The 25,553-nt window shown below is 42.7% G+C and overlaps 1 long non-coding RNA gene across 3 annotated transcripts in view; it reads left to right on the top strand.

Moving 5' to 3' along the window:
• The window catches only part of LOC132348257 (uncharacterized), a 93,991-nt gene that overhangs the window by 42,586 nt on the left and 25,852 nt on the right, over positions 1 to 25,553 (top strand). The window contains exon 6 of one of the 3 annotated variants that reach the window (XR_009497395.1): positions 16,073 to 16,739. The exons of the other annotated variants lie outside the window; for them this stretch is intronic. This is a non-coding gene — a long non-coding RNA (uncharacterized LOC132348257). Of the gene's footprint in view, positions 1 to 16,072; positions 16,740 to 25,553 lie in introns of those variants that run through there. 3 annotated transcript variants of the gene reach the window in all.

The following is a 25,553-nucleotide window of genomic DNA, read 5'->3' as shown; positions in this document are numbered from 1 at the left end:
GTTAAAGATTTGATGAAAGTTCATAATAATGCAGTTGACAAGAAAATTAGTTATTTCTGAGATATACATTTTAAAGTAATAACTAGGATTATGACTTATAACATTATACCAGAACATATAAGATTTTTAGAAATTTCATGTAATGTCTGAAACATTTATATTAACATATTTCCATACAAATAACCCAATGAAAGTTTAGTATTAGTTGTTTTGTTTTTTTATACTGCAGGTTCTTATTAGTCATCAATTTCATACACATCAGTGTATACATGTCAATCCCAATCACCCGATTCAGCACACCACCATCCCCACCCCACCGCAGTTTTCCCCCCTTGGTGTCTATATGTCTGTTCTCTACATCTGTGTCTCAACTTCTGCCCTGCAAACTGGCTCATCTGTACCATTTTTCTAGGTTCCACTTACATGTGTTAATATACGATATTTGTTTTTCTCTTTCTGACTTACTTCACTCTGTATGACAGTCTCTAGATCCATCCACGTCTCAGCAAATGACTCAATTTCGTTCCTTTTTATGGCTGAGTAATATTCCATTGTATATATGTACCGCAACTTCCTCATCCATTCGTCTCTTGATGGGCATTTAGGTTGCTTCCATGACCTGGCTATTGTAAATAGTGCTGCAATGAACATTGGGGTGCATGTGTCTTTTTGAATTATGGTTTCCTCTGGGTATATGCCCAGTAGTGGGATTGCTGGGTCATATGGTAATTCTATTTTTAGTTTTTTAAGGAACCTCCATATCGTTCTCCATAGTGGCTGTATCAATTTACATTCCCACCAACAGTGCAAGAGGGTTCCCTTTTCTCCACACCCTCTCCAGCAGTTGTTTGTAGATTTTCTGATGATGCCCATTCTAACTGGTGTGAGGTGATACCTCATTGTAGTTTTGATTTGCATTTCTCTAACAATTAGTGGTGTTGAGCATCTTTTCATGTGCTTCGTGGCCGTCTGTATGTCTTCTTTGGAGAAATGTCTATTTAGGTCTTCTGCCCATTTTTGGATTGGGGTGTTTGTTTCTTTAATATTGAGCTGAATGAGCTGTTTATATATTTTGGAGATTAATCCTTTGTCCGTTGATTCGTTTGCAAATATTTTCTTCCATTCTGAGGGTTGTCTTTTCATCTTGTTTATGGTTTCCTTTGCTGTGCAAAAGCTTTGAAGTTTCATTAGGTCCCATTTGTTTATTTTTGTTTTTATTTCCATTACTCTAGGAGGTGGATCAAAAAAGATCTTGCTGTGATTTATGCCAAAGAGTGTTCTTCCTATATTTTCCTCTAAGAGTTTTATAGTATCCAGTCTTACATTTAGGTCTCTAATCCACTTTGAGTTTATTTTTGTGTATGGTGTTAGGGAGTATTCTAATTTCATTCTTTTACATGTAGCTGTCCAGTTTTCCCAGCACCACTTATTGAAAAGACTGTCTTTTCTCCATTGTATATCTTTGCCTCCTTTGTCATAGATTAGTTGACCATAGGTGCGTGGGTTTATCTCTGGGCTTTCTATCTTGTTCCATTGATCTATGTTTCTGTTTTTGGGCCAGTACCATATTGTCTTGATTACTGTAGCTTTGTAGTATAGTCTGAAGTCAGGGAGTCTGATTCCTCCAGCTCCGTTTTTTTCCCTCAAGACTGCTTTGGCTATTTGGGGTCTTTTGTGTCTCCATACAAATTTTAAGATGATTTGTTCTAGCTCCGTAAAAAATGCCATTGGTAATTTGATAGGGATTGCATTGAATCTGTAGATTGCTTTGGGTAGTATACTCATTTTCACAATGTTGATTCTTCCAATCCAAGAACATGGTATAGCTCTCCATCTGTTGGTATCATCTTTCATTTCTTTCATCAGTGTCTTATAGTTTTCTGCATACAGGTCTTTTGTCTCCCTAGGTAGGTTTATTCCTAGGTATTTTATTCTTTTTGTTGCAATGGTAAATGGGAGTGTTTCCATAATTTCTCTTTCAGATTTTTCATCATTAGTGTATAGGAATGCAAGAGATTTCTGTGCATTAATTTTGTATCCTGCAACTTTACCATATTCATTAATTAGCTCTAGCAGTTTTCTGGTGGCAGTTTTAGGATTCTCTATGTATAGTATCATGTCATCTGCAAACAATGACAGTTTTACTTCTTCTTTTCCAATTTGTATTCCTTTTATTTCTTTTTCTTCTCTGATTGCCGTGCCTAGGACTTCCAGAACTATGTTGAATAATGGTGGTGAGAGTGGACATCCTTGTCTTGTTCCTGATCTTAGAGGAAATGCTTTCAGTTTTTCACCATTGAGAATGATGTTTGCTGTGGGTTTGTCATATGTGGCCTTTATTATGTTGAGGTAGGTTCCCTCTATGCCCACTTTCTGGAGAGTTTTTATCAGAAATGGGTGTTGAATTTTGTCAAAAGCTTTTTCTGCATCTATTGAGATGATCATATGGTTTTTATTCTTCAATTTGTTAATATGGTGTATCACATTGATTGATTTGCGTATATTGAAGAATCTTTGCATCCCTGGGATAAATCCCACTTGATCATGGTGTATGATCCTTTTAATGTGTTGTTGGATTCTGTTTGCTAGTATTTTGTTGAGGATTTTTGCATCTATATTCATCAGTGATATTGGTCTGTAATTTTCTTTTTTTGTAGTGTCTTTGTCTGGTTTTGGTATCAGGGTGATGGTGGCCTCATAGAATGAGTTTGGGAGTGTTCCTTCCTCTGCAATTTTTTGGAAGAGTTTGAGAAGGATAGGTGTTAGCTCTTCTCTAAACGTTTGATAGAATTCACCTGTGAAGCCGTCTGGTCCTGGACTTTTGTTTGTTAGAAGATTTTTAATCACAGTTTCAATTTCATTACTTGTGATTGGTCTGTTCATATTTTCTGTTTCTTCCTGGTTCAGTCTTGGAAGGTTATACCTTTCTAAAAATTTGTCCATTTCTTCCAGGTTGTCCATTTTATTGGCATAAAGTTGCTTGTAGTAGTCTCTTAGGATGCTTTGTATTTCTGCGGTGTCTGTTGGAACTTCTCCTTTTTCATTTCTGATTTTATTGATTTGAGTCCTCTCCCTTTTTTTCTTGATGAGTCTGGCTAATGGCTTATCGATTTTGTTTATCTTCTCAAAGAACCAGCTTTTAGTTTTATTGATCTTTGCTATTGTTTTCTTTGTTTCTATTTCATTTATTTCTGCTCTGATCTTTATGATTTCCTTCCTTCTGCTTCCTTTGGTTTTTGTTTGTTGTTGTTTCTCTAGTTCCTTTAGGTGTAAGGTTAGATTATTTATTTGAGATTTTTCTTGTTTCTTGAGGTAGGCTTGTATAGCTATAAACTTCCCTCTTAGAACTGCTTTTTCTGAATCCCATAGGTTTTGGATTGTCATGTTTTCATTGTCATTTGTCTCTAGGTATTTCTTGATTTCCTCTTTGATTTCTTCAGTGATCTCTTGGTTATTTAGTAATGTAGTGTTTAGCCTCCATGTGTTTGTGTTTTTTACGTTTTTCCCCCTATGATTCATTTCTAATCTCATAGCATTGTCGTCAGAAAAGATGCTTGATATGATATCAATTTTCTTAACTTTACTGAGGCTTGATTTGTGACCCAAGATGTGATCTATCCTGGAGAATGTTCCATGTGCACTTGAGAAGAAAGTGTAATCTGCTGTTTTTGGATGGAATGTCCTATAAATATCAATTAAATCTATCTGGTCTATTGTATCATTTAAAGCTTCTGTTTCCTTATTTATTTTCATTTTGGATGATCTGTCCATTGGTGTAAGTGAGGTGTTAAAGTCCCCCACTATTATTGTGTTACTGTCGATTTCCTCTTTTACAGCAGTTAGCAGTTGCCTTATGTATTGAGGTGCTCCTATGTTGGGTGCATATATATTTATAATTGTTATATCTTCTTCTTGGATTGATCCCTTGATCATTATGTAGTGTCCTTCCTTGTCTCTTGTAACATTCTTTATTTTAAAGTCTATTTTATCTGATATGAGTATTGCTACTCCAGCTTTCTTTTGATTTCCATTTGCATGGAATATCTTTTTCCATCCCCTCACTTTCAGTCTGTATGTGTCCCTAGGTCTGAAGTGGGTCTCTTGTAGACAGCATATATATGGGTCTTGTTTTTGTATCCATTCAGCAAGCCTGTGTCTTTTGGTTGGAGCCTTTAATCCATTCATGTTTAAGGTAATCATCTATATGTATGTTCCTATGACCATTTTCTTGATTTGGGTTTGTTGTTGTAGGTCTTTTTCTTCTCTTGTGTTTCCCACTTAGAGAAGTTCCTTTAACATTTGTTGTAGAGCTGGTTTGGTTGTGCTGAATTCTCTTGGCTTTTGCTTGTCTGTAAAGCTTTTGATATCTCCATCAAATCTGAATGAGATCCTTGCCGTGTAGAGTAATCTTGGTAATAGGCTCTTTCGTTTCATCACTTTAAGTACATCATGCCACTCCCTTCTGGCTTGTAGAGTTTCTGCTGAGAAATCAGCTGTTAACCTTATGGGAGTTCCCTTGTATGTTATTTGTCGTTTTTCCCTTGCTGCTTTCAATAATTTTTCTTTAATTTTTGCCAATTTGATTACTATGTGTCTTGGCGTGTTTCTCCTTGGGTTTATCCTGTATGGGACTCACTGCACTTCCTGGACTTGGGTGGCTATTTCCTTTCCCATGTTAGGGAATTTTTTGACTATAATCTGTTCAAATATTTTCTCAGGTCCTTTCTCTCTCTCTTCTCCTTCTGGGACCCCTATAATGTGAATGTTGTTGCGTTTAATGTTGTCCCAGAGGTCTCTTAGGCTGTCTTCATTTCTTTTCATTCTTTTTTCTCTATTCTGTTCTGCAGCAGTGAATTCCACCATTCTGTCTTCCAGGTCACTTATCCGTTCTTCTGCCTCAGTTATTCTGCTATTGATTCCTTCTAGTGTAGTTTTCATTTCAGTTATTGTATTGGTCATCTCTGTTTGTTTGTTCTTTAATTCTTCTAGGTCTTTGTTAAACATTTCTTGCATCTTCTCAATCTTTGCCTCCATTCTTTTTCCAAGGTCCTGGATCATCTTCACTATCATTATTCTGAATTCTTTTTCTGGAAGGTTGCCTATCTCCACTTCATTTAGTTGTTTTTCTGGGGTTTTATCTTGTTCCTTCATCTGGTACATAGCCCTCTGCCTTTTCATCTTGTCTATCTTTCTGTGAATGTGGTTTTTGTTCCACAGGCTGCAAGATTGTAGTTCTTCTTGCTTCTGCTGTCTGCCCTCTGGTGGCTGAGGCTATCTAAGAGGCTTGTGCAGGTTTCCTGATGGGAGGGACTGGTGGTGGGTAGAGCTGGCTATTGCTGTGGTGGGCAGAGCTCAGTAAAACTTTAATTCGCTTGACTGCTGATGGATGGGGCTGGGTTCCCTCCCTGTTGGTTGTTTGGCCTGAGGCGACCCAACACTGGAGCCTACCCGGGCTCTTTGGTGGGGCTAATGACAGACTCTGGGAGGGCTTACGCCAAGGAGTGCTTCCCAGAACTTCTGCTACCAATGTGCTTGTCCCCACGGTGAAACAGAGCCACCCCCCGCCTCTGCAGGAGACCCTCCAACACTAGCAGGTACGTCTGGTTCAGTCTCCCCTGGGTTCACTGCTCCTTCCCCTCGGTCCCGATGCACACACTACTTTGTGTGTGCCCTCCAAGAGTGGAGTCTCTGTTTCCCCCAGTCCTGTCGAAGTCCTGCAATCAAATCCCACTAGCCTTCAAAGTCTGATTCTCTAGGAATTCCTCCTCCCGTTGCCGGACCCCCAGGTTGGGAAGCCTGACGTGGGGCTCAGAACTTTCACTCCAGTGGGTGGACTTCTGTGGTATAAGTGTTCTCCAGTCTGTGAGTCACCCACCCAACAGTTATGGGATTTGATTTTACTGTGATTGCGCCCCTCCTACCGTCTCATTGTGGCTTCTCCTTTGTATTTGGATGTGGGGTATCTTTTTTGGTTGAGTTCCAGTGTCTTCCTGTCGATGATTGTCCAGCAGCTAGCTGTGATTCTGGTGTTCTCACAAGAGGGAGTGAGAGCACGTCCTTCTACTCTGCCATCTTGACTGCTCTCTCCCATTTTATTCTTTTTTAAAAAAAATTTTTTAAGAATTTTTAAAAATATTAATTTAATTTATTTATTTATTAATTTTTGGCTGCATTGGGTCTTAGTTGCGGCATGCAGGATCTTTCATTGCGGCACGGGCTCTTCATTGCGGTGCACGGGCTTCTCTTTAGTTGTGGCCCACGGGCTCCAGAGTACGTGGGCTCTGTAGTTGCGGCACATGGACTTAGTTGCCCGACCAGGATCGAACCCACGTCCCCAGAATTGGAAGGAGGATTCTTAACCACTGGACCACCAGGGAAGTCCCTGTTTCATTTTATTCTTAAAGTCCCCACCCCCCAAAAAATAAACAAATAAATAAATAAAGTCCCCTGTGACATATACATTAGCCAATCTTACAGGCAGAAAAGCTGGGGTTTAAAGATACTAAAATAATCTGCCTCTAAATCCAGGATAACAATGATATCCAGCCAAATGAGGGATCTTCAGACTAAAGGTATCTCGTGATGCAGCTTCTACAGCAGGGGGTCCTGGTGCAAGTTCCTGAGATGGTCCTCAGCGCATTCATGACCCTTTTTTATGCGCAACACGGTATGCATGTGCACATGAGGATATTTTCTAAGGAAAGGCTCATAGCTCTGATAAGACATTTGGAGGGGGTTCTAAACCCAAAATAGATAAAGAGATACTGGTCTAGAAGACAGCTTATAAATCCTTGTTGACTTCAGGCAATCAGCCGTCAACACACATATTTTCAGCACGTACTCTGCATGGAATACTAGAAAAATATAAAGATTGATATCCACCCATGTCTCCAAGGAGACAAATAACAGGAGGAACAAGATCAGGTCTTATCATTTCCCTGCTTAAGCCCTTCTATTGGTTTTCCAGCCCACTGAGAATAAAATCCAGACATTTCACTGTGACCTACCAACAAGGCTCAATAGGACTTCTACCTTCCCAACTCTTCACATATCGGGTTTCTTCTTATCCTCAGGACTCAGAACAAAGGTCATTTCGGAAAGACCCTCCTTGAACTCAACGTGAGTCTAGCATATGCTGGGTTTCCCCTTAGCTGTTATCGCAATCTCTGATCATTGTGTCTGTGCGCTTACTTACTCAATGTCCATCTCCCCAGCTAGAATAAAAGCTCATGAGGGCACACTAGTCCATCCTGGTCACCATTCCCAACACCTGACACTGTGCCTGGCACAGACTTGGTGATCAACAATACTGAGTGGATGAAAGGGCATGTCACTTACCCCCTCTGAGCCTCAGTTTCCTCATCTATAAAGTACAGGTTTGGACGATGGGTGGTTTCCAAATTATGCTCCCCAGGTCCCAAGTGCCTCCCCAAAGTGCCTCAAGACCCCATAGGGAAAAAGAGGTACAAATAGTGATGTTCTTGGCCTCCTAGCCCCGCCCCAGCTATGTATTCTAAACAGTGCCACTTGGAAGAGGATTTCATCTGAATGCAAAAGAATTCTTCAGCTTAAAGCTGAAGTTTTAAACTGTTGGACTCTGAGCACCTTTGCAGCTCTAAAATCTATGACCTGTAACTAAAAACCACAAAGGGTGGTACAGAGGGGAAGGAGCCCCCAGGAGTTCTGGGGTTCGGGGAGAGATACCACGCAGATGGGCTAGTCCCAAAGACCTAATGGAGGGAGAAAGGACTTGAAGGACAAGTTAGGAAAACAAGAACGAGGAGGCGTGGAGTTCTGAATCATGGCAGTGAAGAGCATCTAGGGGGGACATTCAGAGGGCAAGAAGAGTCCTAAGACAGTGGTCCTGAAGGACGGTCCCCGGATCGGCGGCATCAGCATTGCCTAGAACTTGTTAGAAATGCAAATTCTCAGGCTCCATTCCAGATCCACTAAATCACAAACTATGGAGGGGGTGGAGCCCAGAAATCTGTGTTTTAACAAGCCCGCCACATGACTGGATGCACGTTTAAGTTCTAAGGTTAAGGGTAAGGCAAGAAGGGTGAGATATCTGCCCAAATCCAACTAGAAGGCAGTCATGGAAGAATCCTGGGGGATGACTTAGTGGTTCTAAGTGGTTCTAACCACGTTAGTGGTTTTCAACCCTGGCTGCACATTAGAATCACCTGGAGAGCTTTTCTGACTCCTAATGCCCAGGCCACATGCAGAGCAATTAAACTGGAATCACTAGGGATGGGAGCAAGGAGTCTGCATTCTTTTAAACCTCCGCATACAGCTGCACTGTACAGACATGGCTGAACAGCATAGTGTCTGTGCTTTCTTGTAGGACAGGTAGCAAGGGGAGCCAGGACGCAGTACACCTGGAAATTCTGCTTGATAACGTAACCTGCTGGGGTTCACCCAGCTGCTACAGAGAGGTTGATGGTGGTACTGCTCAGGAGGGGGAATTAATTTATTACAAAGGGGAGAATGCATTTAGTTAATTAAGGATGGTAAATGTGCCTCATAAGTAGTTCTGTGAGAAAGAGGGTGGAGGGAGAAGGACAGGAGAGGTATAATCATGTGGTTGTTTAAGTTATCTCTTGCTGCTAGAAATAGAATGTACTGGATCAGTAGAATTAGATGAAAAGGCTTAATAATGAAAAAGAAGAGAATGAACACCGAGGACATCTCAAGAGGAAGATTTTAGAGTGGAGTTTGAGAGGATGTTATGCAGAAGACAAGGAAAGATCATGCCTGTGTCATAGTGGTCAGGACTACGAGATCTGGAGTTGGACTGCCTGGGTTCAAATCCCATCTCGGCCATTTCATAGCTCTGTGACCTCAGGCATGTTGCTCAACCTCTCTGGACCAGTCTCTTCATTTGTAAAATGGGTGGGGGGGGTAATAAAAATTTCTATCTCATTGGGTTTTTGTGATGATTAAATGGGTTAATCTATGCAACGTGTTTTTTACAGCAGCTCCTGGCACTCTACAGTGGGTTGCTATATTAATTGTTTTTGTTTATAAGGCTGTGGATAACAAGGGATGCACTGAACCAGGAGCTCAAGGATTTCTTGGCATGGGGCATGCTTCTTTTCTTCCCCCAGTAACACGGCTGTGACTCTTGAAATAAGCCATGTGTTCATGAATCCATGTAGTCTCAAGAGTTCTACCTGTGTTGACTTCTTAACAATTGCAGAGATTGTTGCTTCAACTGCTCTCCTGCCTCTGGCCACCATCAAAGAGTGTCAAATCAGCCCTAAGGGCATAGGAAGAGCTCAGAGACCTCCAACCAATACAGTAGCTGAGCTGACATCAGAGCCCTCTCAACACTCCAAATCCATAGGAATGCTGGATAAAATATAACATCAAAACTTCACATACATAGCTCAGATCAAAAATAAAGGAAAAGAGAATCCCAGGTGCCAGAAAGGACAAGCAAACTAAATGAGCCCAAAGGTCCATGTGATATCAGAACTGCATATACCTAGAGAGTCATAATACGAATGCCTGGAGAGCAGAGCTGCAGCCACAGGATGGGAGCTGATACGGCCCAAAGCAGGGAACCATAAAGGGCTTTCTATCCATGAAAGGGGCACTATAAAGCTCTACCTAGTGGCTTAAGCACATAGCTTTCAGGTGAATTGGCCACCCCCAACCACAGGTGGTAAGAGACGCACTGAGAGAAATTTAAATATCAAGGCTGTGCCATGAGGTTCCCCAATCTTGGCTCCCTGGGAATCCCAAAGAAAAAAATTCCCACTGAAGATGAGCTCACAGTTAAAAATTATAAAGTACGTAAAGAAACCAAGCCCCCACAAGAGTCAGAAGATGCAACTAATGAAGGAATTCAAACCATAGAAACTAAATTCACAAGACCTCTTTAAAAGTCTCTTTGAAGTTATTTGAGTAATAAAAAAACAAAGGAAAGAAAATAGAGTCAATAGTAGCTACAGATCATTAACCATAGACACAAAGCCTGCATGAAGGAGACTGTTGCCTGTTCAGTTTCTGCCTGCTGATTTTAAGGATGTGATGCAGGAGAGTGAAAAAAGGATACTCATACATGTGTAGGCTGATACGGTCTTTCTAGTCTTTCTAGAAAAGTCAAGTTATCAACATGGATCAGAAGCCTTAATTATTTTTGCACACACTTTGGAGAAACCCACTTTTAGGGATTTATTCTAAAGAAATGATATGAGCAAAGATTAGCTACAAGGATTTTTTTTTCTTTAGTGTTGAACAATTGGAAACATCCTAAATGTCCAGCAGCAGGGATTTATCAAATAAATGAGGATATATCCAGATGTTGGGGTTCTAGGCAGGCATTGAAATGGATGCTGTAGAAGAATGTTGAATGACATGGAAAGATGTTCATAACATTGTAAGTAAAAAGAAAACAGACTTTTTTGTAATTGCATGGGCCATATAATTCCATTTTTATAAATGTAGGATAAATACTGTGGTTTAATATTTAACTGTGGAAACTCAATTATGAAAAATAGATGTAATACTGGAAACAAAAGTCACAGGATTATCTGTGAGCGGTAATACATTATGTCATTGATGGAAATACACCACTGGCCCAGTTGAAAAATGAAAATTGTCTTTAATGGGAAAGGATATGAAAACTTTTGGAGAGCATTGCGTGAAGCAGAAAACAACACAGCTCCTCCCAGACAGACACAGATTTCCAGTTCTCCTGGAGCTCAGCATGAGGATGACAGCTGTCAATAATGTGATTGTGTGGAATGAAGGCTCTCCCCATGCATCGCCCTCCAAGCTTCTCCTCTCATCTGCCCATTGTGGAGCTCCTGGCTACCTGTCTGCTTGAATTCAGGTGGAAGTCACTGATGCAAAAGAGCCTAGAACACTCCTGAGAGTTCACCACAAGACTGAGTTAAGAGGTGGTGTCTTCTCCAGGACCATCTCACGGAGCATCATGGCCATCTGAATTCTAATAATGCAGGGATTACAGGAGATTTTCTTTTATTTTCCAAATATATTATTCTGTGTATTAGTCACCACAAGCTATAGGGTAACAAAATAACCCCTAAATCAGTAGCTTAGCACAAGAACTGTTTTTCTTCAGACTAAAAGCCTGATACTATAACTATACCATACGGGATACACAGCTATGAAGGTTGAGGCAGCAGGGGAAGAGAGAGCATAGAGGTGGCATAACAGCTCCTAAATACCTTAGGACAGGAGAGACACATCATTTCTGCTTACACTTCACTGGCTAGAATCCATTGGATAGAATTCCCAGTGCCCACATGGCAAGTTACCGGAAAGTATATTCCTCACTTGTACTAGAAAGTCTACTACACTATGTATAGAGAACACTGGTAATCCTGACCACCTCTTTAATAAATACTATTTTTAACACACTTTCTAAGGTGGGAATTTGTCCCATTAGACTTAATATAAGAAGTAAATCCGGTACGGACACCAGGGCGGGAAAAGGGGGGTGGGATGAATTGGGAGATAGGGAATGACATATATACACTGATATGTATAAAATAGATAACTCATGAGAACCTTCTGTATAGCACAGGGAACTCTACTCAATGCTCTGTGGTGACTTAAATGGGAAGGAAATCCAAAAAAGAGGGGATATATATATACATATAGCTGATTCACTTAGCTGTACAGTAGAAACTAACACAACATTGTAAAACAACTATACCCTAATTCAAAAAAAAAAATAAATCTGTATGTTGTCTCTACAGGAAACCCATTCACATAGGTCGCTGACTTTTATAAAATAAGTGGATGAATTTCCAGGTCTTGAGAAGCTCTAAACAACCCATTATTCAGCCCCCTCCCACGGATACCTAAACCTCCCCCTCCTAGGGAGAGACCAAAATCAGAGAACAATTCTCTGTATTACAGTGGGTCCAGGCTGGTCACCGGGGAACAACAGTGTCCTCACAGCCACAGTTGTTTTTCATTCTTTTACACTGCTACCTTCTGCAGGGCCTCAGGATGGCTGGTTCTGCTTGAGACATCCTGGCCTCCCCAAATTTCATCCAAAGAGGAAAAAGAGAGTCTCCTGGTACAACAACTTTTATCAAGAAAGGAATCTTTTACACCAGTCAGGATGGCCATCATCAAAAAGACTATAAATAATAAATGCTGGAGAGGGTGTGGAGAAAAGGGAACCCTCCTACACTGTTGGTGGGTATGTAAATTGGTGCAGCCACTATGGAGAACAGTATGGAGGTTCCTTAAAAAACTAAAAATAGAGTTACCATAAGATCCTGCAATCCTACTCTTGGGCATATATCTGGAGGAAACCATAATTCTAAAAGATAACACGCATCCCAATGTTCACTGCAGCACTATTTACAATTGGCAACACATGGAAGCAACTTATATGTCCGCTGACAATTGAATGGGTAAAGAAGGTGTGGTACGTATATATACAATGGAATATTACTCAGCCATCAAAAAGAATGAAATAACGCCCTTTGCGGCAACATGGATGGACATAGAGATTATCATACTAAGTAAAGTAAGTCAGACAGGGAAAGACAAATATCATATGATATCACTTTTATGTGGAATCTAAAAAAGTGATACAAATGAACTTCTATACAAAACAAATATAGACCCACAGACATAGAAAACAAACTTACGGTTACCAAAGGGGAAAGGGGGAGGAGGGATAAATTAGGAGTTTGGGATTAACATATATACACTACTACATATAAAATAGATAACCAACAAGGACCTACTGTATAGCACAGGGAACTATACTCAATATTTTGTAATAACCTATAAGGTCAAAGAATCTGAAAAAGAATAGATACGTATATATGTATAACTGAATCACTTTGCTGTACACCAGAAACTAACACAACACCGTAAATCAACTCTACTTCAATTTTTTTGAAAAAAGAAAGGAACCTTTTCCCAGAATCCCCCCACCAGGCACATTTGCCTTACATCTCATTGGCCAGGGTTGCACACACTCACACATCTAAACCAGTCACTGGCTAGAGTTGTGAAATGACCAAAATTGTATTTAAATAACCAACATACACCACCCTGGAATTGGGAAAGGGGCCATGAGGCACATGAAAGCCTACTACTTAGTCCAAATTGAGGTTCTATTAGCAAGAGAGAAAAGAGAAGTGGGAAATCAATAGTATTCTACAGATGTAATAGGCAGTACTTGTAGGTCAGGATCCATCTATATATTCCCTCAATAAATGTTTCTTGAGTGACTACTCAGTGCCAAGTGTCATGGTGGGCATTATGGAACCAGAGAGGGACTAGACACATTCCCTACCCTCAGTGAATTTTCAGTCCAGTAGAAATGGTTAGGCATTAATTACATAACCACAACAGATTGTGATAGATGGCCAGATTGATGTTTATGCTATATATGGAAGCATAGAACAGAGACTTGAAGGCAATCATGGAAGGCTTCTCAGAGGAGGTGACATTTAAGCTGGACCTCAAAGGCTGAGGAGTTCACCAGTTAGTATAGAGAGAGCAGTCCAGGGAAAGGCAGAAGTGAATGAATACATGATTGAATGAATGAATGAAAAAGACAACATGAAATGATACTTCAAAGAAAAACACGCTTGGTAAGAGAAGGCAGTGTGAGCTTTGTGAAGGCCTAACCAGTAAGGCCTTTCAGAATGTCAAGAGGAGTCTGTGGGTTGTAGTACCTGTGATTATATGCACTACTGACTATGTAACTTCGGAGTAATTGCAGGGAAAGAAAATGAAGTACATTCAAGTACAGGAAGACACCTTCACCAGAAGTAATAAATCTGAAAACCCTTCCAGACACAGACCTTTATGGGTGTGAAGTATCTTAGGGACAGTCAAAATCACGTACAATGGAGCAGTGCATCCTAATGCAGTGGAACCTAGGAACCACTTTCCCTCCTGCCTTGAATCTTTCCAAAAAGTTAACTCTTTGGTGGCCAGTCCTCTTTCTGGCTATGGGGGAGGTTTAAGCAGTCTTGTCAAAGCAAATGGGGGGACCTAGAGGAGAAAGGTGGCCAGGCCCCACTGCTGTGTCTCCCTGGGAATCTGGAAATGCCCAGCCACATGGACTGACTGGAGACTCTGCCAGCCTGTGTAATTTTGTTGTTGTCATTTTTTTCTGAAAATGATAATCAGCTGTCTTCAATGATTAAAATACAGGCTCACCTGGAGGCAGAAGGATGGACAGTTTGACCTCTCAAGATCTTCCTTCAGCCTTATATTTCAGGAGAGAGCATGGCAGAGGGAATGTGATACAATAAAGAATGTATCTGCTTTGTTCTGGGTTCCTGGCACAGTGTTTCAAAATCCTTGGAATTTCTTAGTGATAGTAGTAGCTTTTGTTATTCATAATGAGCCCCTTTTGGCAGGGGGGTGGGTGGCGGGGTGGGGGGGGGGGTCTGGTGGCCAGGGGAACCAACAATGTGATTGGAGGGTTGAACCTTTCAGCCACCGTTGGAGAGGGGAGGGGAGCTGGAGATTGCATTCAATCACATGGTTTAAATTAAATCAATGATTTAATCAATCATGCTGACATAGTGAAACCTGGATAAAAACTCTTAGACACCAAGGCTTAGGGGAACTTTCCGGTTGGTGAACACATCAGTGTGCTGGGAGGGTGGTACACCCTGATCCCATGCAGAAGGAGTATGGAAGCTCTGAGCCCCCTCCCCTACCTTGCCTTATGCATCTCTTCCAATCAGCTGTTCTTGAGTTGTATCCTTTATAATAAAACTGTAGTTTTGAGTATAGTGCATGCAGTGAATTCCTTGAGTTGTTCTAGTGAATTACCAAACCTCAAAGGGAATTATGGGAAACCCCAAATTTGTAGCAGAAGCATGAGTGGCTAGGGGACACCTGGGACTTGTGGTTGGTGTCTGAAGTAGGGGCAGTCTAGTGGAGCTAAGCCCCTTAGTCTGTAGGGTCTGCACTAATTCCAGGGAGTTAGTGTCTGAACTGAATTGAATTGGACTGAAGTGAATGACACCCAGCTGGTATTGGAGCTTAGGGAATGAAGATGATGGTTGACACTTACTGAGTACTTATTATGAGCCATGTGCATATAAAATCTTTCATGTGCATTTTCTCAAATAAGAATCCAGACCCCGCCCTGCTCCCAATATTGATGGTCGCAGTTTACATCGTAGATTCCTCAATATGTTATATATAGCTTTAAATCAGGTCGTACATTCCTTAGAATGGCCTTCAACTGGCCAGGGATTTTACACCTTTAGTTTTAGGTATCCCTCCCCATCTTTGGCCTTTCCAGCGAGCAGTTACAGATTTGTAAACACTCCAAGGGATGCTATTTAAAGACAGCCCTTTGCAAATCAGAGTGCTTCTGAAACACAAATGGATGTAATCACTCCTTAATTTGCCTGGTTTGTGGGTTTGAATTTGCTTGCTTGCTTTATTTAGACTGTTCTGAATCGTGTTGTGGGCTGAGAATCAACAGCTTCAGCCATAAGTGCTCTGACTCTGTTTTGTTTTGTGCAACACCAGGTGTGATGTCAGACGAATAATGTTATTTTTTTCCCCAATGCTATACATTACACATCCAAGTGAGCCTTGTCTTTCAAAGTTCTCACCTCGAGGAGGCAAATGCTTTCCCCACCACTCTGTCTTGAGTACCTGGAGCACCCTTGGAGCACCCCTTCCCCCACTCCCTTCCCTAGAGCCTGAGGGTTCTGCCTGCACAGGAACTGTACTGTCTGATTTCATATCAAATGTAGCACATGACTGGATTCTACACACCCCCCACTCTCTTCTCCATGGGTCTCGACATTCCAGTTATGGGAAAGAATGGAAGCAAAGAGAAGAGGGTTGCGAGGGTTCAGGCGCAAGAGGGTTCTGGGGTTCAGGGCTCAGACAAGGGTGGTGGCAGTGAGGATCAGAAGAGGTGAACTATTTTTGGAGTCCACCACTCAATGGATGTATGGGATGTGGCAGTGAAGAAAAAATGGGTCACTTCTGATCTCTCACCAAAATTCTCAGTGACCTTCAGAGCCCTTGTCATATTTGGTAATCAGAATTATTTGTGACTGTTTTTCTGTTGTCTATCTCCTAGACTGTGAGCTCCAGGAGGTCAGTGAGTAGCAGAGGGCTTAGCACCCCAGAGGACTCTAAATATTTGTGGAATGAAAAAATGAATGAACATCTTATCCCCCTGATAGAAGCCCGTGCACAAACACAGACTTGCTGCATCCAGTGATTGAGCTTCCTAATTTGGCTCCAAAGCTTGAAAGATCAGAGGTCATGGACAATTTTGAGAATCTGATGGAAGCTATAGAGCCTCTCCCCTTTACCAAATGTGAACAGAATTTTGCACAGTACTTCAGAGATTTCACTGACCACACATGGACCACCCAGAGTTCTTGGTTAAGAATTTCTGATCTCGGGCTTCCCTGGTGGCGCAGTAGTTAAGAATCTGCCTGCCAATGCAGGGGACACGGGTTCAAGCCCTGGCCCGGGAAGATCCCACATGCTGCGGAGCAACTAAGCCCGTGACCCATAACTACTGAGCCTGTGCTCTAGAGCCTGCGAGCCACGACTACTGAATCCCACGCGCCTAGAGCCCCTGCTCCGCAACAAGAGAAGCCACCGCAATGAGAAGCCCGCGCACTGCAACGAAGAGTAGCCCCTGCTCGCCGCAACTAGAGAAAGCCCGCGTGCAGCAACGAAGACCCAACACAGCCAAAAATAATAAATAAAAATAAAATTATTTTTTAAAAAAATGAATTTCTGATCTCTTATCCAAAGCTCTAGTTTTATAAATGTGCCCAGAGAGGGGAACTGACTTGCCCAAGATCACATAACTAGAAAGAAAGAAGGGGAAGGAAACACTTTGTGAGCTATAAATGATCAGGACTTTCTCATTTTTCCAGATCCCTCACTTCCTCTGGGCAGAGACAGCCAGCATATTCATCCAGAGCTGGACTTTTCTGCTTAAAAGTCCTTTTTTTTTTGGCATGGAAATGTATTTTCAGAAATTTTTTTTAGACCCAAATCTCCCCAGACTAGGTTTGAGGCTTTGGGAAGAGAAGAGCCACATACTGATATGCATGTGTGTGGGGAGAGTTTGGAGAGAGTGGTTTCTGTTGTTAGTTAGGGAAAGTACTTTTCTTTTTGATTCTCTTTTTACTGTTTTCCCAAGTGTTTTTCTGACTCAGAGGTGAACCAGAGCTCAGTTCTGCTCCGTAGGATTAGTTAACAATCTTTGACAGTGCTGCATTCTCAGTGGAAGTCAGAACCCCTGCAAAACACTGAATTATTCACACCAAACAGGTCACATTTGCTGATGGAGCAAGTAGAATTTTGTGTCATGGAAAGACTCATTAAACTGAGTGCTTCGGTAAAGCAAGCCCCACTAGGGTCTAATTTGTTGGTATTGCTTGACATCTGCCTCCCAAAAGTGATGGGGGCTGCATCTACCTAATGGGCAGAGAGAGTGAGCCCATTTCTGTCTGTGGCCAGAACACATGTCTCATGGACCTGCCCCAAGCCCTGTCCTTCATCCATGCTATCAGCATTTGGATCTTGGAGTTTTGCATGCTCAAAGCTCTGTGGAAGGCAGAAAGACAAGACTGGTCACTTTTTGGATGAGGATCACTAATCCAATGATGCTATCTTTATCAAGAATCATTTGGTTGCAGGGAACGAAAACCTCCTTAGACTGACTCAAGTAAAAGGAGATTGATTTAGTGGATAAAGGGTAATCTTGTGGATCTCAATGATGGAGAAAACCTTTTTTTAAATTTTATACAGCAGGTCCTTATTAGTTATCTATTTTATACAAATTAGTGTATATATGTCAATCCCAGTCTCCCAATTCATGCTCCCCCACCCCCAATGGACCTTTTGAGAATCAAAACTCATTAGATAAACTATGTGTTTTCTCTCCTCTCTCTCTCACCATACGACAAGATGCATGAATAAATCCAGTAAATGGATACATAGGAATCCAAGTGCATCAGTCATGGCACTGCTTACAAACAGCCCCTGATAACTTGGATGTAGCCTTACCTCAGTTGCTGGGGGCATGCAAACGCATGTTGCTGTCCATGGTCCTAAACAACCACTGAACACAATTTTCTTTTTCCCTAACACTGGGACCCAAATAACCTCATCCAAACTGGCTCAGGACATCTTAATCAAATTTGGAAAGAGGTGTGAGGGTAGAGAATGAAAAAAAAGGAAAACTGGGAAAAAAGACAGGCCATCAGAGGCAAGCATGCAGGACCACAGTCCGCTAAAGATGATAGGAACTAAGCATGACCATTGGCTAGGTTATACCAACGCACTCATGGGTTGTTTTGTTGTTTTATCTTCTATATTGATGAATAATCAGGTATTCTTCACACTTGCAGGACAAATAGAATTACCAGTCTTGCTTCTTTTTTTTTTTTTTTTTTTTTTGCCACACTTTGAGTCTTGTGGGATCTTAGTTCCCCAACCAGGGATTGAACCAGTGCCCTCGCTGTGGAAGCATGAAGCCCTAACCACTGGACTGCCAGGGAAGTCCCCAGTCTCGCTCCATTCTGATGCCATACTCAGAAGTGTCAGGGAGCTCACCATTTTGTAATATCATCTAATCCCAGAAGGTATAAGAATCTCGGTTTTTGAAAACATTTCTTGTGTCAGACTTAACCTGCTCTCTTGTAACCATCACCCTCTGTTCGCAGTTCTGCTGCCTCTTCCACATGACAGGCCTTCAGACAATTAAAGCCCACCCTCACCTGCCCCCAGGTCATCCTTCCCCAATTGACCCTAGGACTCCTGTGCTATATCAGCTCATCCTGACTGAGCATCACGTGGAACCCAGAGATTAAAGTGAAACTTCTGAGATGAGAGTCTGTGCTAAAGACAGCATCTGAATGTTCAGTTTCAAGCAGTCCCAAGTCCTTCCCAGGTACTGATCAAAGATCCCCACACTCTCTGCAGAGAGCAGCGTTTCATCTGGATCTGCTCCTGGATGTGGGCCATGGCGTTAAGACATCAGCCTGGCCTCCTCTTTCTCCCTAACATTAGACAAAGTGGGAAATGCTGTCATTACAGCAGAAAGGAGGCTAAACTGATGGTCTTCATCTCAGTTCTCCTTGCTGCATCCCACATTCTACCCCATTGTTTCCATGAATTAGAAAATACAACCGCCTGGGTGATATCCACTGATCTGTGGTCCCAATCATAATATGTAGCCTTTTGTTCATGCAGTGAACATTCATTGAGCTGCTATTGTGGGCCAGGCACAGATGGTTCAAAGATTCCTAACATCCAGACCCTGCTCCAAAGAAGCCCATGATCTGGTGAAGGAGACAAAAACATGTCAAAAACAAGTGATTACAATAAAATAGTCCTTTGAGATAAGGAGCAAATTTGACACATAAGCAAGTTGCTTAGAGGAATTATGGAAAGAGGATAAGTTCTACTCAGCAGATCAGAAAAGGCTTTGCAGAAGAAATGACATATGGTCTGGGTATTGATGGGTGAATCAGAGTTTTCTAGGGGGCAAAAAGGTGAGAAAAGATTCCAGACGGTATTTGTCAAAGCACACAGGTGTGAGGATGCAGGGACAGTTTGGAGAAGGACTGATGGCACCATGGGGTGAGAATGTCGGATTCACACCACTAGGTCAACCAACAGATAGGAATGAGCCCTCACTAAGGGCCAGGCACCAAGGATATAGTACTGAATATGCCAGGCTTGACCCGTAATTTCCTGGAGCCTCTACTGCTTAAGAGAAGAACTTCAGGAGATGATGTTCCCATGGAGATGCTTCCATAACACCTTGCACGTCCTGGGGTAGCACGCATCACTCTCTAGAGCTACTGTCTGTTGACCTATGATTAGACTGTGACTTCCTTAAGAACAGAATGTTGTGCCATTTACCACTTCTGCATCCCCTATGCCCAGCAGTTTCTGGCACATAGTGGCCACTCAGTAGACGTGCGATGAAAGAATAAATGAAAAGCTTATAAGCCCAGTTTGTGACTGGCCTGTCTTTCCTCCTAAGCCTCTTGAGGGAGAACTATTACTGGTACCTGTATTCAATGCAACAAGGCAGGAATTTTTTTAAAGCAGCAATAATTGTATTTCCCTAACCCAGGACTGAATTAAACACTACCTTTAACATGGGTTGTTAAAAATGTTTTACTTCTCCTGCTGGCACTTAGAAGTCAGCTCTTTCTCAGCCATTCTCTTCCTTCATTTACTTCTTATCAGGGACATCAAGACCACTGGCATTTAAAAAGCACATTATGTTGTCTCTTTTCTTTCCAAGCACTGCAAAAGAAGCGATTTGACCTTTCATAAGGAAAATGGAACCCTGAGCTTCCCCTACATGGCAGTGATGTCCGGGATTTCTTATCTCCATGTCAGGAGACCTTCTCTCCAGCCTGGCGGGAGTGAGCCTGGGAGATAGATGGAGCCTATCTGATACGGTCCCTCAAGAGAAAATGCTGAGGGGAAGGTTTATTGATAGTGCAGACCAGCCCTGCCGTAGGCAACTGTGAGGAGGAGGTGGGAGAACACTGGCTCCAGGGTCACAGTGAACTCTGCTGACATTTCATTTCTTTGACATCTATGCAGAGAATCCCAGGCTGTTGTCCTGGGGGGATGAAAAGGAGAGGATGGCCACAGTCAGAAAACTAAAATGGAAAAAACTGACTGACCCAGGAGCCCAAACAGATAGAATGAATTCCCTCATGGGAAAGGGCAGGTCTCAATAAGTCTCCTGTTTGGCTTGGAAATATAAGAAATAGATCTATTGCCGTCCTCTGCTCATGAGAGCTCCCTTCTGTGATCACTTTTACATGTAGCAAGAATTAGGAGTGTGTGAGTCCTTGGAGTATATTGCTAAAATTATGGCAATTCTTCCTCTCACTGTGCCCACGCTCTTTGCAATGAGACTCTGCTGCTTCTCCCATCAAGGTGTGGAGCCTCTTCCCCACTCCTGGAATCTGCACTGGACCCTGTGACTAGCGTTGGCCAATAGAACATGGTGGAAGTGTTACTGTGTCAGTTCTAAGCCTGGGCCTCTAGAGACTGTGCTTACTTCCATTCTCTCTGGGAAACTTTCCTGGCCACCACATGAACAGCCTGGGCTAGCCTATGGGAAGATGAGAGATCGGAGCCATTGAAGAACATTTACCCCAGCTGAGATCTCAAACATGTGAGAGTCCAGCCAGGATCACTAAAACTGCCTACCCAACCTGTAGCTTGAATGTGGATGCAAGAATGTATCCAGGTAAGATCAGAAGAAACACCCAGCTGAGTCCACCCTAAATTGCCAATGGCAGAATTTTAAGCTAAATAAATTGTTGCTATTTTAAGCCACTGGGTTTTGAGGGCATTTTGTTATACAGCAATAGCTAACTGATACATTTGTATTCTTATTCGAGCACCCCTAGAGGACAGGAGAATTTAGCACTTAGATGAGAAGATACACGAACTCTAAGCTGGAATGTAAATCCCATGAAGGCAGGAACCATGTTTTCTTGGTTCAACCCAATGGGCACAGCAAGTGACACAGAGCAGATGACAAATAAATCTTGTTGTATTGAGTTTGAAAATTGTGCAGAAAATTGGGTATCTTCAAGAGGATGCCCTCGTGAGAATTTTCCCAACTTGCCTCCTGGAGTAATTATCACCCTGGTTAAAGCTTCAGTAAGAATGGCTGGCAAGATCAATTGAGCTTCTTGAATTTAATCTGAAGAATTGTGTGTCCTGGTTAAGAATAGCCAGCAAAGAGTTAAACATCTCTACCACATACACTCCCTGCCCCATCCATTACTTCCCCAGTTATCTAAACCTGTAGTCATTCTTGACATCCCACCCCCTCCTCTCCTTCATTCAGTCTCCATGTCCTGTTGTTTATGTCTCTTACATACATCTCAATCTATTCGCTTCTTGCCACCACCGTAGTTTAGGCTTGAACGATCATATCAGCTCTTAAACTAGTCTCTTAATTAGTTGCTTGACCCCTTCTCCCCAGAACAGCAATTATGATCTTTCCAAAGCACCAGTCTGATCATCCCTCCCCTGCTAGCCTTCAGTGGCTCTCCATTTCCCCCAACAGGGCTTCTTAGTCTGCCTGCACCCACTGCTGACTTTCCTCCCTCCCTTCTCCTTGTTCTCTGTTTCCACCAAAACACAGGCCTTTCCTGTGATACTGAACTATTTGTAGTTCTGTGACATTCTTGAGCTGGGACAGTCTCCCCACTCCCTATCCTCCTGCCCAGCTATTTCCTTTCTTCTTTCAAGGACTTTCCTTAGATGCCATAGTTTCCTTCCCTGATCCTCAGGCTGAGCAAGATGGAAGGCTCTCCTCTGCTGTCCTTCAGCTTCCGGTCCACTGCCCAGACCTCACTGAAGCTCCAGTGCCTGTTCTTCTCTTCCCTCCCCCTGCCGCTAGCCTATGAGCTCTGTGAGGCTGGGGCTATTTCTTTCATCTCTGTGTCTAGCAAAGAACCTGACTTACAGTAAGTGGTTGATTGAATGAGTGAATGAATGAACCTAAAACAAGAGGGACAGGGACTGCCCTGGTGACGCAGTGGTTAAGAATCCACCTGCCAATGCAGGGGACACAGGTTCGAGCCCTGATCCAGGAAGATCCCACATGCCGCGGAGCAACTAAGCCCGTGCGCCACAACTACTGAGCCTGCGCTCTAGAGGCCGCACGCCACAACTACTGAGCCTGCACTCTAGAGCCCGCACGCCACAACTACTGAAGCCCGCGTGCCTAGAGCCCGTGCTCCGCAACAAGAGAAGCCAGCGCAATGAGAAGCCCGCGCACCACAATGAAGAGTAGCCCCCGCTCTCCGCAACTAGAGAAAGCCCGCGCACAGCAACGAAGACCCAATGCAGCCAAAAATAAATTAACTAATTAATAAAAAAAAAAAAAAGACAAGAGGGACTTTTGGCAGCCCCTCCTGAGAATGAATCAGACTTGAGGGAATCTTCTAGAGAGAACTAGAAGAACCAGTTCCCACTTCCAGGTTACATGATCTTCTGGGAAGTGGATTAGAAGGAAGGATGAGCAGTAACGAATGTCTGAATCAGGCACAAACATGGGGCAAATTCACGAGTTGGTAGCTCTCATTAGACTTCAGTTGTCAAAGGTGAGATTTGCTAACAATCAATAAGGGTTGGTGTTGATCAACAACTTGTATCAGCCGCTGTGCTAAGAGCTTTACAAGTCTCATCGCATTTACTCATCTCAGCCACGCCGTGAAGTATGTTTTATCACCATCCCCCCCTTTTCAAGTGAGACTCCAGAAGCACAGAGAGGTTAAGTAACTTGCCCAAGGTCACTCAGTCAATGGATTAGGTTAAGCAAAGTCATTTTGCTTGAGTGCAGGTTATACAGTCTTTATCTGATCATCTGCTATGAAATGTATGATGTGGGAAATTCAATACAATTATACCATTTAAACATACTTTGCTTGCTTATGGATACAGATCAAAATAAAGCATCACATTTAAATAATTAACCTAGTCAATATAAGAGTAAACAGGATGCCAATCAATATACAGAGTTTTTTTTTTCTTTCGGAGATTATCAATGCACTTTTAAAACTGAAGTATAGTTGATTTACAGTGTTGTGTTAGTTTCAGGTGTATATCAGTGTACATTTTTTGCCAAGACATAAGCATTCTCTTTCTGGCCACCAGACTCCTAAGAGTGAAGAAGTGAAAATTATATATGCATTTAATGTGCCCAATTCGAGTACTGCGTGTCTATTAGTTTCTACATGTAACATCAATGTTGTTTCCCCATTTTCCCTCATATTAACTGGCCCCCACTATAAACTAGTCACTTTCCCTGCAATTCTACAAACCTTGCCACCTCCTGGGCCCTTATCCATGTGGCTTCCCTAGCCTGAAAGCCACCCCCATCTAAATCTGTCTTTTAAGGTCAAGTTCATGACCACCACCTTCTGTCTTGCCACACCTTCTCATTCTAGGAAATATGATATGGGGCTCAGTGCTCTTTCCATTCCATCTTGGGCTGATCAAGCAGCATCCTCCCCACCCACATGTGTTTTTATTTGGCCTGCATGATTTGGCTGCACAGAACGTTTTTAAAATTTGAATTAGTTGTCCACTTCCAAAAATCAAGAAAGTTTACATAAAGATCCAGCCTTCTGATTTTCTTGAGAGGTCACAAGATTTGATAACTCTGTAACCATATACCTTCATGGCTATAAATATCCAGAACTGAGTAGCTGCTTCCTTCGACAGGGTACCACAGATGCTGGTGTGCCCCCCATCCCTCCTACTCCCTCATCACCTACCATTTATGGGCACCCAGCAGGCTGACTGACTTCCTGCTTGTCCACTCATGCAACTCTTTGGGTGAAGATTCCCTCTGTCTATGGAGGCTGCTCTGTCTCATTGCAGGACAGACCAGAAGTGCCAGGGAATAACTGTCTTCTCATCTCCTCCCGAGAGCAGCTCTCAACCAATTATGGCAAGACGTTGGTGAGCTTCCCTCATCATCTAAATGTTCCTGAGTTCCAACATCCTGGTGGTCTGCTTATTATCCAGTGATGCATAATGATAACCTCCAAACATAGTAGCTTAAAACAATGTATTAACTCTCACTGTCCTGTAGGTCCCCTGGGCAGTTCTGCTCCACCTGGCGTCAGCTGGCCACTGGGTGGCTGCACTCATGTGCAGGTTCACTTAGGCTGTACCGACCAAGACGGCTGGACTTAGCACCGGCAGGGAGCTAGTCCTGGAAGTCAGCTAGGGGTGCAGCTGGGGATGACTAGCGGCGTGCGTATACGTGACCTCTCCATGTGGCTTAGGCTTCTCGCAACATGGCAGCTGGTTCCCAAGAGGGGGTGATCTAAGAGTGAGCATTTCCAAGAGACCCACGCAGAAGTGAAAGGTGTCTCATGAACTGACCTCAGAAACTACATAGCGTCCTTCCCCCACCATCTCCCCACTGCTTCCTTCCTATCTTTTGAAAGCTGCTGTGTGAGGCCATGAGGTTTGGCACTGCTGCAGCCAGCTCACAACCATGACGTGGGGGGCTGCCAAGTGGTCAGGGAATTGTAGAGCCATTCGGGAGCTCGGAGCCCAGCATGAAATCTTGGAACTACCTCTCTTCAGGCCTCTTCATGATGGTGGTAACTGTGCTTAGAATTTGAACCACAGTTAGGCTTTCTATTACTCATGGCCAAATGTGTCCAAACTGATGAACCAACTGATTTCAAATATGGGACCCAGGTGGGTGTCACTTTTCTATGTTCCCCAGATTCTGATTTATAGCTCCTGATGTAGTCATTTGGAGATGTCAGAAATTGGGAGAAAAGTTGCGAGAAAAGGCTTGGAGGAATGTTTTCTTGCAAAATACCTCAAGGACCCTGATGGAGAAATAACGCACTCTGCTGAGTGCCTCTCCAGAAGTTTCCCCTGGAGACTAAAACCTCGAATGATCCAGTTTAAACAGTTTATTCTGGCTGCAGAGTTAAGAGCAGTGTATCTCAGTAACCCAGCACCCTTAGAATACTGCCTAGCCTTGCATAAGAGCGCTCTTCAATGGC

This window comes from Balaenoptera ricei, chromosome 14 (genome assembly GCF_028023285.1).
Source record: "Balaenoptera ricei isolate mBalRic1 chromosome 14, mBalRic1.hap2, whole genome shotgun sequence".
NCBI lineage: Eukaryota > Metazoa > Chordata > Mammalia > Artiodactyla > Balaenopteridae > Balaenoptera > Balaenoptera ricei.
The sequence above is the reverse complement of the archived record's forward strand: the minus strand, read 5'-3'. Positions and strand labels throughout refer to the sequence as shown.